General features: G+C 29.4%; 1 pseudogene; it reads right to left on the reverse strand.

The window, feature by feature from the left end:
• Window positions 1-898: 898 nt before the first annotated feature.
• Window positions 899-3,696, reverse strand: LOC111289168 (receptor-like protein kinase FERONIA pseudogene; annotated as a pseudogene).
• Window positions 3,697-14,156: the final 10,460 nt, after the last annotated feature.

Below are 14,156 nucleotides of genomic sequence, written 5' to 3' on the forward strand. Positions count from 1 at the left end.
TATAGTAAAGTACAACTGATCTGTGAGTATAGGAAACTGGAAAGTAGCTATCAATTTAGAGTATAAACTTAAGACCGCTATGTCCTTTTACCTTTATTTTAAGAATCTTTGTAATCGGTTTAAATATTAGATTTATGCAAATGAATGTCGTTTTTGCTCAGTTTTTAGGTGGAAGTTTAACAAATCCAGATAATTTGCTGTTGTATAAGGCACAAGACTAACGAAATGTTTTTCGGGGCTTGTATTATGGATTTTATGGATTTTAATAATATATTTTATAGATTTTAACTTTATAATCTAGATGATTTTAGAATTTTGTGGATATAAACTTTATGATGTGGATTTGATTTTTTAATAAATAATAAACAAATAATAGACTTTTAAAATAATTACAAACGTTTTATTTTTAATTTAAAATTTTCTTAAATAATTATAGATAAAATTAATGAACTTATTGATGAAATTTAGATTTTACCGTCCAAATTTTCACTTTTAGCAACAAAAATAAAAAATTATCAATGAAATACTGATAGAATGCTGATGAAATACTAAAACATATCAACCATTACTGATCAATTATCAATCATTTTTCATAAAATTATCGACAAAATATTAATAGAATGTTAATGAATTATCGACGAATTTTACGGATGAAGTGTCGATGTAATTATCGACAAAATTTTAAATTTATCAATGAAATATTATTACTGACAAGTATACTATTTTCTTTTTTAGACGTAATTACCATATGAAGGGAAAACGATCAATCCTAGCTTCTCTTAGTCGAAAGAAATATTGTTTTCCTTTTTCCCCCTTAATTTGAAGCTTGACTTTATATAAATATATTTTAAATTATAATAATTGTTGTAAACAAATATTGTTTAATAATTTGCCCCCGTAATATAAATTTTGAATCTGTCACTTACCACAATTATTAAACGCATTCTTAAATTATACAACCGGCCCATAAAACATTAAATATAAATGAGGTACATCAACCTACCGTGAAATCTAACATTAATGATGCTACAATACAAATTTTTTTTCAATTAAAATAAAAGTACTATTAGATCTATCTCAATTGAACAAGGACACTCCAAGATGCCATTCTACAAGCAAGCATGCATCAAGTTTTGATCATCGTCCTTGCGGATTTCTAACCTCGGAAAGCACTGCCTTAGACAAGAGTCTATCAGAATCCTTGCTAACAAAACTTTGCTCATCACTTGTTGTTAAGCTGAAAGCACTAGTGCTCTTGGAATTCATGACATGATAACCAATGCTACTGAACACTTCCCCACTGTCATCTTCCAATCCATAGTTTTTAAAGGGGCTCTCCTCATCGATGTCTTCTTCAATGCCCGCCCCACCACTAGGCTTAACCCCCTCCTCACCACTTTCTTGCAATTGTAATGCGAACTCTAGGCTCCACACAATATCGCCCATCGATGGCCTTTCGATTCCTTCATCAAGCAAACAACTCATAGCCACTTCTGTGAATTTTTTCAAACACTCAGGCGCAATCTTACCTCTAAAAAATGGATCAATGATTTTGTACAGAGCTCCGTTTCGATGGCATTGTTGTGCCCATGCTGCTAAGCTTGCCTGTTCCATCTCGACCGTGCGACTAATTGGTGGCCTAGCACATAATATTTCACAGAGGACCACACCGATCAATATACATCAGATTTTTCGGTCAATTGTTGACGACAATATACTCTGGATCCAAGTATCCGAAGCCGCCTTTCACTACCGTGCCAACATGGGCTTTGGACGTGTTCGTGGGGCCCACTCTAGACAACCCAAAATCCGAAACCTTAGCAACCCACTTCTCAACCAACAAGATATTTGTTGTCTTCACGTCTCGATGAATGATTGTGTATTTTGCACCTGAATGAAGATAATGCAATCCAGGTGCGGCACCAATGCAAATCTCTAGCCGTTGTTTCCATGGAAGAGGAGGATTTTCAGTGTTGTATAGATTATCACGAATTGTTCCATGGGCCATTATAATCGTACACAAGAATCATCTCACCGCCTTCGTTGCAATAGCCAATCAATGAGACCAAATGGAGGTGGCGTAGCTGGGAGAGCATCTCGATCTCGGTCTTGAATTCATGAGCCCCTTGTTGAGACTCAGGATTCAACCGTTTGATTGCAACTTGGGTAGCGCCGCCATCAATGAATCCTTTGTATACGTTACCAAAACCTCCAACACCAACATTGTCGAAGTTGTTGGTTGCTCCTTTGATCTCGGCCAGTGAAAAGTAGTGACAAAGATCGGAGGGCAGAGATGAGCCACGAGACTTGGTTGACTTGTTGGATTTTGTTGTAGAGGAAAATTGGCTCCACCATGAAACTCCCTCACTGGAACCTGAATCTTTGACTCTCATCTTTCGCCGGAAAATGAAGAAACAAAGAAGAGAGAAAACAACAAAGCCCGCTATTACACCCACCACAATACCTAATGTTGTATTGTTGGTGTTCTTGGGCTTCGTTGAGCTTGGTGGTGAATTTGCTGGTGGATTTATGAGGACTGGATCAGGATTAGGTCCGGTAAGATCAAAACTATTGCTTAATTTGAAGATTTCTAGGCCATTCAGGATTGCATCAGAATAAAGAGCTCTTTGTTGAAGATTACCGGCGAAGGATGCAAAGCAATCGAGAGACTTTGTTGCTTTAGATTTCCTTTTGTTCCTATTGCCACTACATAATCCCTATATACTGGAACCCCATTTCCACCACTCCAGACAATAACATCAGCTTGAGTTTCTGCAGTTAAATTAGCCAAGAAGATCTCAAAGACTCTGTCACCTTGTTTTGCTATCTCTCTCTGAAACTCACAAAAATGTAACCTTGCAAAGTAATTGAACCCAGAATCAACATGAAACTCCCATGTCAGATTGTAGTTCTCATTCTCCGTCTTGTTCGTTCCCATGGTCCTGGCAGTTACATAAACCTCTCTTGGAGCAGAGAACGATGGTATATTGCTGAAGGTGAGATTAATACTGCTATTAACAGGAAGAGCACTTGGTTTCGCTATTGTCAAATCGTGTTCGTCATCTAACCAGCTACGAAACATCCCAGTGTCAGCTCCTGGAGAGATTTGCTTCCCACCAACGTTGACTCGATACACCATCTCAAGGGCGGAGTTGTTTCCTAGGGAGTACAAGCTTTCCTGGCCTAGAAAAAAAATCCCAGCATCACTTGCTTGTTTGTAATACAGATTGGTTGGCATGGAAACGATTTCAATACCGTTGATGAAAGCATAAGAATCAGAGATATCAGGACTTGGAGTGAAGGTCAAGTTTAGCCTTTGGCCGTTATCAATGTTTGCACAAAATTCTTTGATGAGAGTAATTTCGCGTCCAGCATGAAGTAAAGCACTAAAATTCCTGAGAAGGGTAAAGGGACCAGGGAGTCTCCTGTAACAGGGACAGCAAGGTACTGAATTAAGAAAAAGAGCCATGGAAGAAAGAGAAATAACAGGTTTTGAAGGCAAAAGGTACTTCGTTTGCTTGTATTCTCCATTGCAGGGGGAAAAAACAGACAAACAGAGAGATAGATATGAAGAAAGGGATCACAGATCAAGAAAGCTTGGAAGTTAACTCCTGGACAGTGAAGCCAAGAGTCAATACTGTATTTCAATGAAATTTTGAAACAACATTCTCTTTCCCTTCTTCTTCCTCTCTTCTTTTTTTTTTTTTGGGGGGGGGGGGGGGGGTCAATTTACTACAATTTCACGTTTCTTTTTTTATATACAACTTGAAAATTAATGTATTAAAGCCAAACACCATTTGACAAACTGGATTTTTGTAAAGGAACAACTAATAAGCGACTAAGAGAGTGACTGAAAAAAAAAAATTAAATTAATGTATTGATCAAATGGGTCATGGAAGACTTTCCAAAAAAGGCCAGATATTTTGGCGGGACTTTATTGGAGCTTTTTGCCCGTGAGGGATATATTCCTTCAAATGTTTCCTATTTTTTTCTCTTATTATCCAATTAAGATATAGGTAAATGTTTTTTCTTTTAAAATATGTCGACTATTGATAAGTTTGGATGCTTTAATGTTATATTCTTTTTAGACAAATTAATGTCTTCACCTAAAATAAATGTGAATTAATATAGCCTTTTTACTATGTAACAAAATTTAGTAAATTTTAAACTTTAATTTTTTATTCAATTTGTTTTGAACTTGTATAAATTACCAGATAAATAATGTAACGTGCAACTGAATTAATTTTTTTGAGTGATTTATTTCATTTATTTTGAAATCAAAGAATAATTTTAAACAATTTGTCACTTGAAATTATTTTAAACAACTATTGTGGCCTAATTTGAAGAAAACAAACACGTCCATTTTATGGGTTATAATATACTAAGGTTTTTTCAATTTCAAATCTCCAAATTTAGTTTTGGTAATTAAAGGATGCTAAAAGAACCCATCTTTTAGCTCTTTTTCTCTAAATTAAAAAAAAAATCTGAAGCAAAACCTTAAAGACCGTGCAAAAAAAATTATAATGCATAATTTATATGATCTTGATATTTAGATATCATGTTTTTATTTTAGTGATATTGTACATTCAACGATGTATATTAGTGGGGTGAACGGGGGTTTGAGCCGTACTGGAAAAAATATTTTAAGGGTAAGGGTGAATTTATTAGTCTCTAGAGAGGATGAGCTCTGCTTAAAAAAGGTTTCTTAAATTTTATTTTTTTGAGTCTCATTATAAAATTATTAAAATATTTAAAATTTCATTTTACTTTTTTTTGGGGTTTTTATTGAAAAAAATTCTTAAAGTAATTAAAATTTACTTTGACTTATTTTCCGCATAATAGATTTTCATATTTTTTTCAAATTACAAACATAAATAAAAATTGATAACAAAATTATTATGCAATGTTCTTAAAATAAAAAACATATTATAAATAATTATAAATTTTTTAATATTTATGATTGAATATAAAAATTTTAGTTTTTTTATTATTGTTATTATTATTTTTCATAATTTAATATATTTTAAATTAAATCTCCATTAAATAAAATTTTTGCTAGGCGACTGTGTACATCTTCTTATTGAAAAAAACAATAAAACAAATTCAAATTTGTCAATCTTCAAATTAAGGGAAAAAAAGAAATATTTAATACTTATTTAATCAACAATTTATAAAAAATTAAAAAGTATAAATCAATTTTGATAAAAATAATTTTTTAAAAAAATTTATTAAATAATTTTATTATCTTTTTTATTTAATATAAATTTATATTATAAAACATTTTTAGCATAAGTGATTAAAAAATTAGTTTTTTTAAATTTTAGTGGTTAACTTATTAGCATAATGTTAATTATATTTTTTATGAGAGTAACTTTATCAAAAAATAATATTAAAAATTACTTTTCCACGATGATAAAGTTTTTTCATCATTTAGGTTGAGAATCAAGTTACTCCCAAAGCAATAATTTATGACCTCAATGATTTATGTTTATTGCCAAAAAATTTTTAAATTATTACTAAATGAAGCGATGTAATTGTTGAGTACAAACCACTGTAATTTTTAGATGAATCACCTTGTATTAAACACTTTCTAAGTAAATTATCACAAGAAAGAAGCATGAGGAAAAAACCTAGATAAAGATTTTTAGGAAAAATTCATGAAATTTTTTAATATAAACGATTCAATTAAAATTTTAATAAAAAAGCCAAACCGATATATTTGTAGAATTTAATAAAAAATCAATAATATTTAAAAAATGTTGAAAATACAGTTTATAATTCAAATTCAATTAGTAAATATTCAATAATAAATATTTTGACAAAATTTTTATTAAAAATAATTATCTAAAAATATATCAAAATTTATATTTTTTTAAATTTACATATTTGATTTATATAACAAAATCTTTTAACCTATTAATTTTAACTTTTAATTTTTATTTTGATTTAATAATTTTTAATTAAATTTTCATAAATTTTACTTAAAAAAACTTCCTCTAAAACTTGTGCGAAACATGATGGCTCAAGCTATATCCCAGTACATACGGACAGATCATTAAATCAAGCACATGTGATGTGCTCAACAATGGGCCTACTACCTTTCTCCATCTATGGCAGAAAATCAATCACTCAATGCACATGGTACGTACGTCTTTATGATAGCCACCTAATCAGCCACTTCTAAAGTAATAATTGAACGTGCCAAGGTAAGAGAATTTTGCTTTGGCGGAAAAGAAGAACATGGGAGACCTTAAAAACACAGGTTTATATTTTGCAGTTCTTCTGATTTTGACGATGATGACAATCATTCCGTCATGTACAAGCCATGCTTCCATCAGTTCACGCGAAAGCAATAGCCTTAGCTTCTTCCATTGCAACGGCTCTTCCACTGAATGCTTCGCCCGTCATGATCAGCACGACTCAGGATTCGTGTTATATAAATCATCTTTTAGCTAAAAGTACCCATCTTTTAGCTCCTTTTCACAAAGCAAAACACTTTAAGACCGCACAAAAATTCTAATGCATAATTTATACGAAGATCTTGATATTTGGATATCATGTTATGATTTTAGTGACAATATACATCTAAGAACGGAGACTAGTGGGGTGAATGGGGGGTTTAAGCCGTACTGGAAAATATTATTTTAAGTTTATTTTGCTTTCCATGGGGTAAGGATGAATTTATTTCAGGCTCTCGATATTTTGAGCCCTGCTTAAAAAAAAAATTTAAAAATTTATTTTGTTGAGTCTCATTAAAAAAGCTATTAAAGTATTTAAAATTTTATTTTACTCTTTTTGGACTTTTATTGAAAAAAAAATTCTTAAAGTAATTAAAATTCACTTTGACTTTTTTTCCGTATAATAGTTTTTCATATTTTTAAAAATTACAAGTACAAATAAAAATAGATAACGAAATTATTATGCAACGTTTTCAAAATATAAAATTATATTAAAAACAATCATAATTTTTTTTAACATTTACGGTTAAATATGAAATTTTTAATTTTTCCTTATTATTGTTATGTTATTATTTTATTATTTTTATAATTTAATATATTTAAATTAAATCTCCATTAAATAAAATTTTGGGCTAGGCGACTATGTACTTCTTTTCTATAGAAAAAAACAAAACAAAATCAAATTTCTCAAATATTTCTAAAAATATAAATATTAAAATATTTGTATAAAAATTAAAAAATATAAAAATTCAATTTTATATAAAAAATTTTTCTTCATAATTCTTTTAACATTTTTCATATATAGTTGTTTTAGAAATACTTTTTATCTAAAGTTCAAAAGGATGTTTATTCAAGTTTACTTTTGGGATGGTGTAATTAAATAAATTTATTGTGCCTAAACAAAAATATATCACATAACTTCAAATAATAAAAATGAATTTGATATCTTAAAAAAAATTGAATCTTTATATTATGCTTTCAAAATTAATCTAAATCTAAAAACTTAAATAAAAATTTTCAAATTTCAAATAAGCTTACTTGACCACACTAAAATAAAAGAAAGTAAAAAAAATGTTTATTTAGTTTTTTTAGTAAAAATCTTATTGTGAAATTTACACTAAATTAACTTAGATCTCATTTTCCACAATTTTTTCTTTTCTTTTATTTAATTGTTCGATTCCTAGCAAATAGTTATTTTTCTTTCACCCATTATAATTGTTTTTAAGAATCTTCTAAACTTTTTGAAATTCTTTTTTTTTAAGATTTAATACCAACAAAAATAAAAAAAAAGTTATTATATTAACTACCAATAATAATAATAATTTTATATTTACGTTATGAACTATTATTTTACTCAATTATCTTTTTGATTTTGTTAATATATTTTTATGCCTTTCAATATAATAAAAGACCTATACTTAAATGCTGTTTTACAAATTTGTGGGGGAAAAAAACCAAAATTTAAAAATTTTGGATTTGTTTTTAATAATTCTACTTCTTTTTTTTAGATTTTAGTGGGGAAATCATTAAATTTTTTGGTGAATTACTAATAACAAAATTTATTTGTCAAGATTCCAGATGGGGTAGCTGCCTTGAACTCAGGCTTCGTCCTACCTAAATAAAATATATATAAATTATTATAATTGTGTAATATATACGTGAATTATTTTAATATTTTATTTTTTTAAAAGGATATTTTTTATTAGATAAAATTTTTAAATTAATTTAAATTTTGAGTTGAATTTTAGACAATAAATTTAAAACTCAAGCTTTGACTAATCCGATGTGAATAAAATATATAATTTTATATTATATATATATTTTTATTTTTTTAAAAATAATTTCTTTATTTTTTAAATTTTTATTATATAAATTAAATTTCAATGGATAAATTTAGATAACATTAATTCAAGCAAAAAAAAAATTTTTTTAATTCAAAATATTAAATTAAATTTAAATAAATAATAAATTATTAATACTAAATATAAAGTTATAATAAATCCCCACCCTTCCGGTGAGCATCTATACAACTAAAAATTCAACATTGTGACCACCTCTACACCTTCTAGATGTTTCATGACAACTTGCTTTTTGGTTCATTTGTTATATAACATTTTTTTTTTTTTTTTTGTAAAACTTGTGCGCTCAGCGAGTTTTAATTTTAATAAAAAATAAGGACCCCAAAAAGATCAGCATTGAGTCTTTAATTAATTAGCTATTTTTTAATCAAAATTACTTAGCTTTTAAACAAAAAAAGGATGAAAATTCTGTATATCTGTGTCTGACAACTGAGTCAAAAGAATCACCACATAAAAATTAATTATATATTCCAAAGTTGGAAACGATTATAATTTTCTATGATAGATAATGATACATTGATACTTCGAAACCGATCACGATCGAACATCTAAGGTCTGACTTGAACTAGTGAGGAAAAAAAGAGAAACAAGAAAAAAAAAAAAAAAAGAACGTAGTAGGGAAAGGGAGGGGGCCGAAGGGGAAGATTTTATACCCTGTAAGCCACTGAATATTGGCAAATCAACAACTCATTTGCGCTGTTGGTGGCAGCCACGATTGAACGTACTCCCTTTGCAATTTTCAGATCTTTTAACATCTGTATTACCTGGTGGAGTGCACAAGTTGCCGAACTTATCACGACCACAAGCTGCATTGCCAGGATTAAGGGTGTTGGTGGAAACTCTACCTCTCTGCTGCAGCCTTCTTCTTGTTTCTGATAGAATTTAAGTCAATACGGAGATTATTAAAAATAATAACTCAAATTTCATAAGAGATTTATTTGAGATTTATTAAATATTATTTGATGGATAAAAAAATTATAAAAGAAGAATTTAAAAAAAAATCTTAATAGATAAATTTGACTTACTAAAAAAGAATTTTAAAAGAAAAAAGATTCTTAATAAGTAAATTTGTGTGATTATAATGTTGAGCTAAAAGTCTCCAATCCAATCACACCAGCGAAAGTGAAATCAAACAATAAATCAAACACACAAGAGATAACAATTTAACGTAGTTCGGTCTAATTGACTTACATCCACGGATGAGAAACAAGATCCACTAGTTGTAGAGAATTACAAACATACATCATATCATCAACCCTACTCAACAATCAATACTCGTAAGACACTCTCAATCTCCTCTAGTTCTATGAAGTATTCTTTACCCAAACAAACACAAACCCAAACCCTAGTGCACCCTTTCAACATAACCAAACACATACCCATATGTTCCCATACATCATACTTATGTGGACCCTCTCAGTCTCCTCTAGTCCACTCATAAACAAACATACACACCCATAAGACGTAGAGCCCCAATACTCCTATGGGATGTCTATCCCACAAAATCCTACAACTCTCTTACATCTTTTTTCTCATACCTAACCCTGTAGAGACTTCACATATTTATAACCATACAAACTTGCTCATTAAGAATCTCTCTCCTCTTAGAATTCTTCTACTGTAAGTCAAACTTGCCTATTAAGAATCCTTTTCCTTTTAGAATTCTTCTCTTGTAAGTCAAACTTACCTATTAAGAATCCTCTTTCTCTTGAAATTCTTCTTTTGCAAGTCTTCTTGTCCATCAAGCAATATCTGATAAATCTCAAACAAATCTCAAACAAATCTCTTATCAGATTTGAGTCAATATTCCCAACAATCTCCACCTTGACTCTAATTCCATCAATTATCTGTCTTCATGTTAGACATCCTTGGCTCCACCTACAATGGAAGTCTTACAATCATATTCTCTTCTCTTGTGTCTTCACGCTTCATACAAACCAATCCTCAATCTTCAAAACTTGAACTCGAACTCTTCTCTTGAATCGAGCTCTTTTGGATTTGCTTCTTCCCATGTCTCAAACCATGAACTTCCCAAACCTCGAACTTTCAACTCTTTCCCGTCTCGAACCTTCGACTCTTTCCATATCTTGAATCTTCAACTCTTCTCACGTTTTGAACCTTCAACTTTGATACCGCTTGTTGGGGAACACCACAACTCTGATACTATTTGTTGGGCTAAAAGCCTCCAATCCAATCACACCAGTGGAAGCGAAATCAAACAATAAATCAAACACACAAGAGACAACAATTTAACGTGGTTCGGTCCAACTGACCTACATCCACGGATGAGAAACAAGATCTACTAGTTGTAGAGAATTACAAACATACATCATATCATCAACCCCACTCAACAATCAATACTCATAAGACACTCTCAATCTCCTCTAGTCCTATGAAGTATTCTTTACCCAAACAAACACAAACCTAAACCCTAGTGCACCCTTTCAATATAACCAAACACATACCCATATGTTCCTATACATCATACTTATGTGGACCCTCTCAGTCTCCTCTAGTCCACTCACAAACAAACATACACACCCATAAGATATAAAGCCCCAATACTCCTATGGGGTGTCTATCCCACAAAACCCTACAACTCTCTTACATCTTTTTTCTCGTACCTAACCCTGTAGAGACTTCACATATTTATAACCATACAAATTTGCTCATTAAGAATCCCTCTCCTCTTAGAATTCTTCTCCTGTAAGTCAAACTTGCCTATTAAGAATCCCTTTTCTTTTAGAATTCTTCTCTTGCAAGTCAAACTTACCTATTAAGAATCCTCTTTCTCTTGAAATTCTTCTTTTGCAAGTCTTCTTGTCCATCAAGCAATATCTGATAAATCTCAAACAAATATCTAACAAATCTCTTATGGGATTTAAGTCAATATTTCCAACATATAAATAAGTGAAGTCTCTACAGGATTAAGTATGAGAAAAATATATAAGAGAGCTTTAGGGTATTAAAAGATAAACATCTCATAAGATTACTAGAGATTTACGTCTTATAGGAGTGGATGTTTGTTTATAAGTGAACTAGAGGAGACTGAAAGAGTCCATATAAATATAATGTATGAGTGCATATGAGTATGTGTTTGGTTATGTTAAAATGGTGCACATAAATAGGTGTTTAGTTTGGTTGAAAATACTCCGTAGGACTAAAAGAGCTGGAGAAGGCATGTGGGTATTGATTGTTAAGTGGTTGATATGTTTTGATATATGTTTGTAATTCTTTATAACTAATGGATCTTATTTTTCATCCGTTGACGTAGGTCAGTTGGATCAAACCATGTTAAATTGTTATCTCTTGTGTGTTTGATTTATTGTTTGATTGTGTTTCTACTAATGTGATTGGATAGCGACTCTTTAGCCTAACAAGTGGTATTTGAGCTATGGTGATCCCTAACAAATGATATCAGAACATGGTTCAAAACATGAAAAGAGGCAAGTTTAGAAGAGCTCGATTCAAGGAAGAAGTTTGAGTTCGTGTTATGAAAATCGATTTGTATAAGGTGTAAAGGCATACAAGAGAAGATGATTGTGAGACTTCTATTATAGGTGGAGCCAAGTATGTCTAGCATGAAGATAGATTATTGATTAAATTTGATCAAAGTAGAGATTGTTAAAAATAATAACTTAAATCCTATAAGAGATTTATTTGAAATTTATTAGATATTACTTGATGGACAAGAACACTTACAAAAGAAGAATTCTAAAGGAAAATAAATTTTTAATTAGCAAGTTTAACTTACAGAAGAAAAATTCTAAAAAGAGAGAGATTCTTAATAAGCAAGTTTATATAGTTAAAAACATGTGAAGTCTCTGTAGGATTAAGTATAAGAAAAAGATATAAGAGAGTTGTAGGATTTTGTAAGATAGACACACCATAAAACTACTAAAAATTTACATCTTATAGGTATATATGTTTGTTTGTGAGTGGATTAGAAGAGACTGAGAGGATCTACAGAGGTATGATGCATAGGTACATATGAGTATATATTTGGTTGTATTGAAAAAGTGTACATAGATATATATTTGTTTGGATTAAGAATATTCTGTAAAAATAGAAGAAATTAAGAGGGTTTATAAGTATTAATTATTGAGTGGTTGATATATTTTAATGTATGTTTGTAATTTTCTACAACTAGTAATCTTATTTTTCATCCGTAGATATAGGTTAATTGAACCAAATCATATTAAATTATTGTCTCTTATATATTTGATTTATTATTTGATTATACTTTCGTTGGTGTGATTTGATAGAGGCTTTTTAGCCTAACAATTTCAAAAACCATTTGGCTCGTTTCCAGCTCCAACAAGAACTCGAATCCTAAGTCGTGCTGATCATGACGGGCGAAGCATTCAGTGGATGAGCCATTGCAATAGAAGAAGCTGAGGCTATTGCTTTCGTGTGAACTGACTGAAGCATGGCTTCTACATGTTGGAATCATTGTCATCATCGTCAAAATCAAGAATTGCAAAATATAAACCTGTTTTTTTAAGGTCTCCCATGTTCTTCTTCTTTTCTGCCAAAGCAAAATTCTCTTACCTTGGCATGTTCAATTACTACTTTAGAAGTGGCTGATTAGGCGGCTATAATAAAGAAGTATGTACCAAGTGGATTGAGTGATTGATTTTCTGCCATAGATGGAGAAAAGTTGTAGCCCCATAATTGAGCACATCACATGTGCTTGATTTAATGATCTGTCCGCAAGTTTTTTGTTTTCTACTTTTTTTTTTTCTCGTGTTGTTCCGCATGTAGTGGGATACAGCTTGAGCCACCATGTTTCGCAGACGTTTTAGAGGAAGTTTTTTTAAGTAAAATTTATGAAAATTTAATTAAAAATTATTAAATAAAAATTAAAATTAAAAGTTAAAATTGATAGGTTAAAAATTTTTTTTATATAAATCAAGTATGTAAATTTTGAAAAAAAAAAAAATAAATTTTGATATATTTTTACATAATTATTTTTAATAAAAATTTTATCAAAATATTTATTATTGAATATGTATTGATTGAATTTGAATTTTAAACAGTATTTTAAATATTTTTTAAATATTATTAATTTTTTCATTAAATTCTATTAATATATCGGTTTGGTTTTTTTTTAATTGAATCATTTATATTAAAAAATTTCATGAATTTTTCCTAAAGACCTTTATTTAGGTTTTTTTCTCACGCTGTTATCTTGTGATAGTTTACTTAGAGTGTTTAGTGTGAGGTGATTCGTCTAAAAACTACAATAATTTGTACTCAATAATTACATTATCTTATTTCATAACAATTTAAAAATTTTGTGACAGAAAACTTATATAAATGGGGTGATAAATTATTACATTGGGATTGACTCGATTTTATCATTATGAGAAAGTAATTTTTAATACTATTTTTTGACAAATTGATCTTGATGAAAAATATAATTAACATTACCCCCAAAAAGTTGAGTGCTAAAAATTTTAAAAAAACCAATTTTTAATCACTTATTCTAAAAATATTTTATGATATAAATTTATATTAATTAAAAAAGATAATAAAATTTTTTAAAAATTATTTTTATCAAAATTGATTTATACTTTTTAGTTTTTTATAAAATAACATTTAATTATTTTATAAATTGTTGATTAAATAAATATTAAATATTTTTTCTCCCTTAATTTGTAGATTGAGAAATTTGATTTTTTTTTTCAATAAGAAGATGTACACAGTCGCCTAGCCCAAAATTTTATTTAATGGAGATTTAATTTAAATATATTAAATTATGAAAAATAATAATAACAACAAGAACAATACTAATAAAAACTAAAATTTTGATATTCAATCATAAATATTAAAAATT

The sequence above is a fragment of the Durio zibethinus genome, chromosome 21 (assembly GCF_047325235.1).
Source record: "Durio zibethinus cultivar Kanyao isolate XHJ-2024 chromosome 21, ASM4732523v1, whole genome shotgun sequence".
Lineage (NCBI taxonomy): Eukaryota > Viridiplantae > Streptophyta > Magnoliopsida > Malvales > Malvaceae > Durio > Durio zibethinus.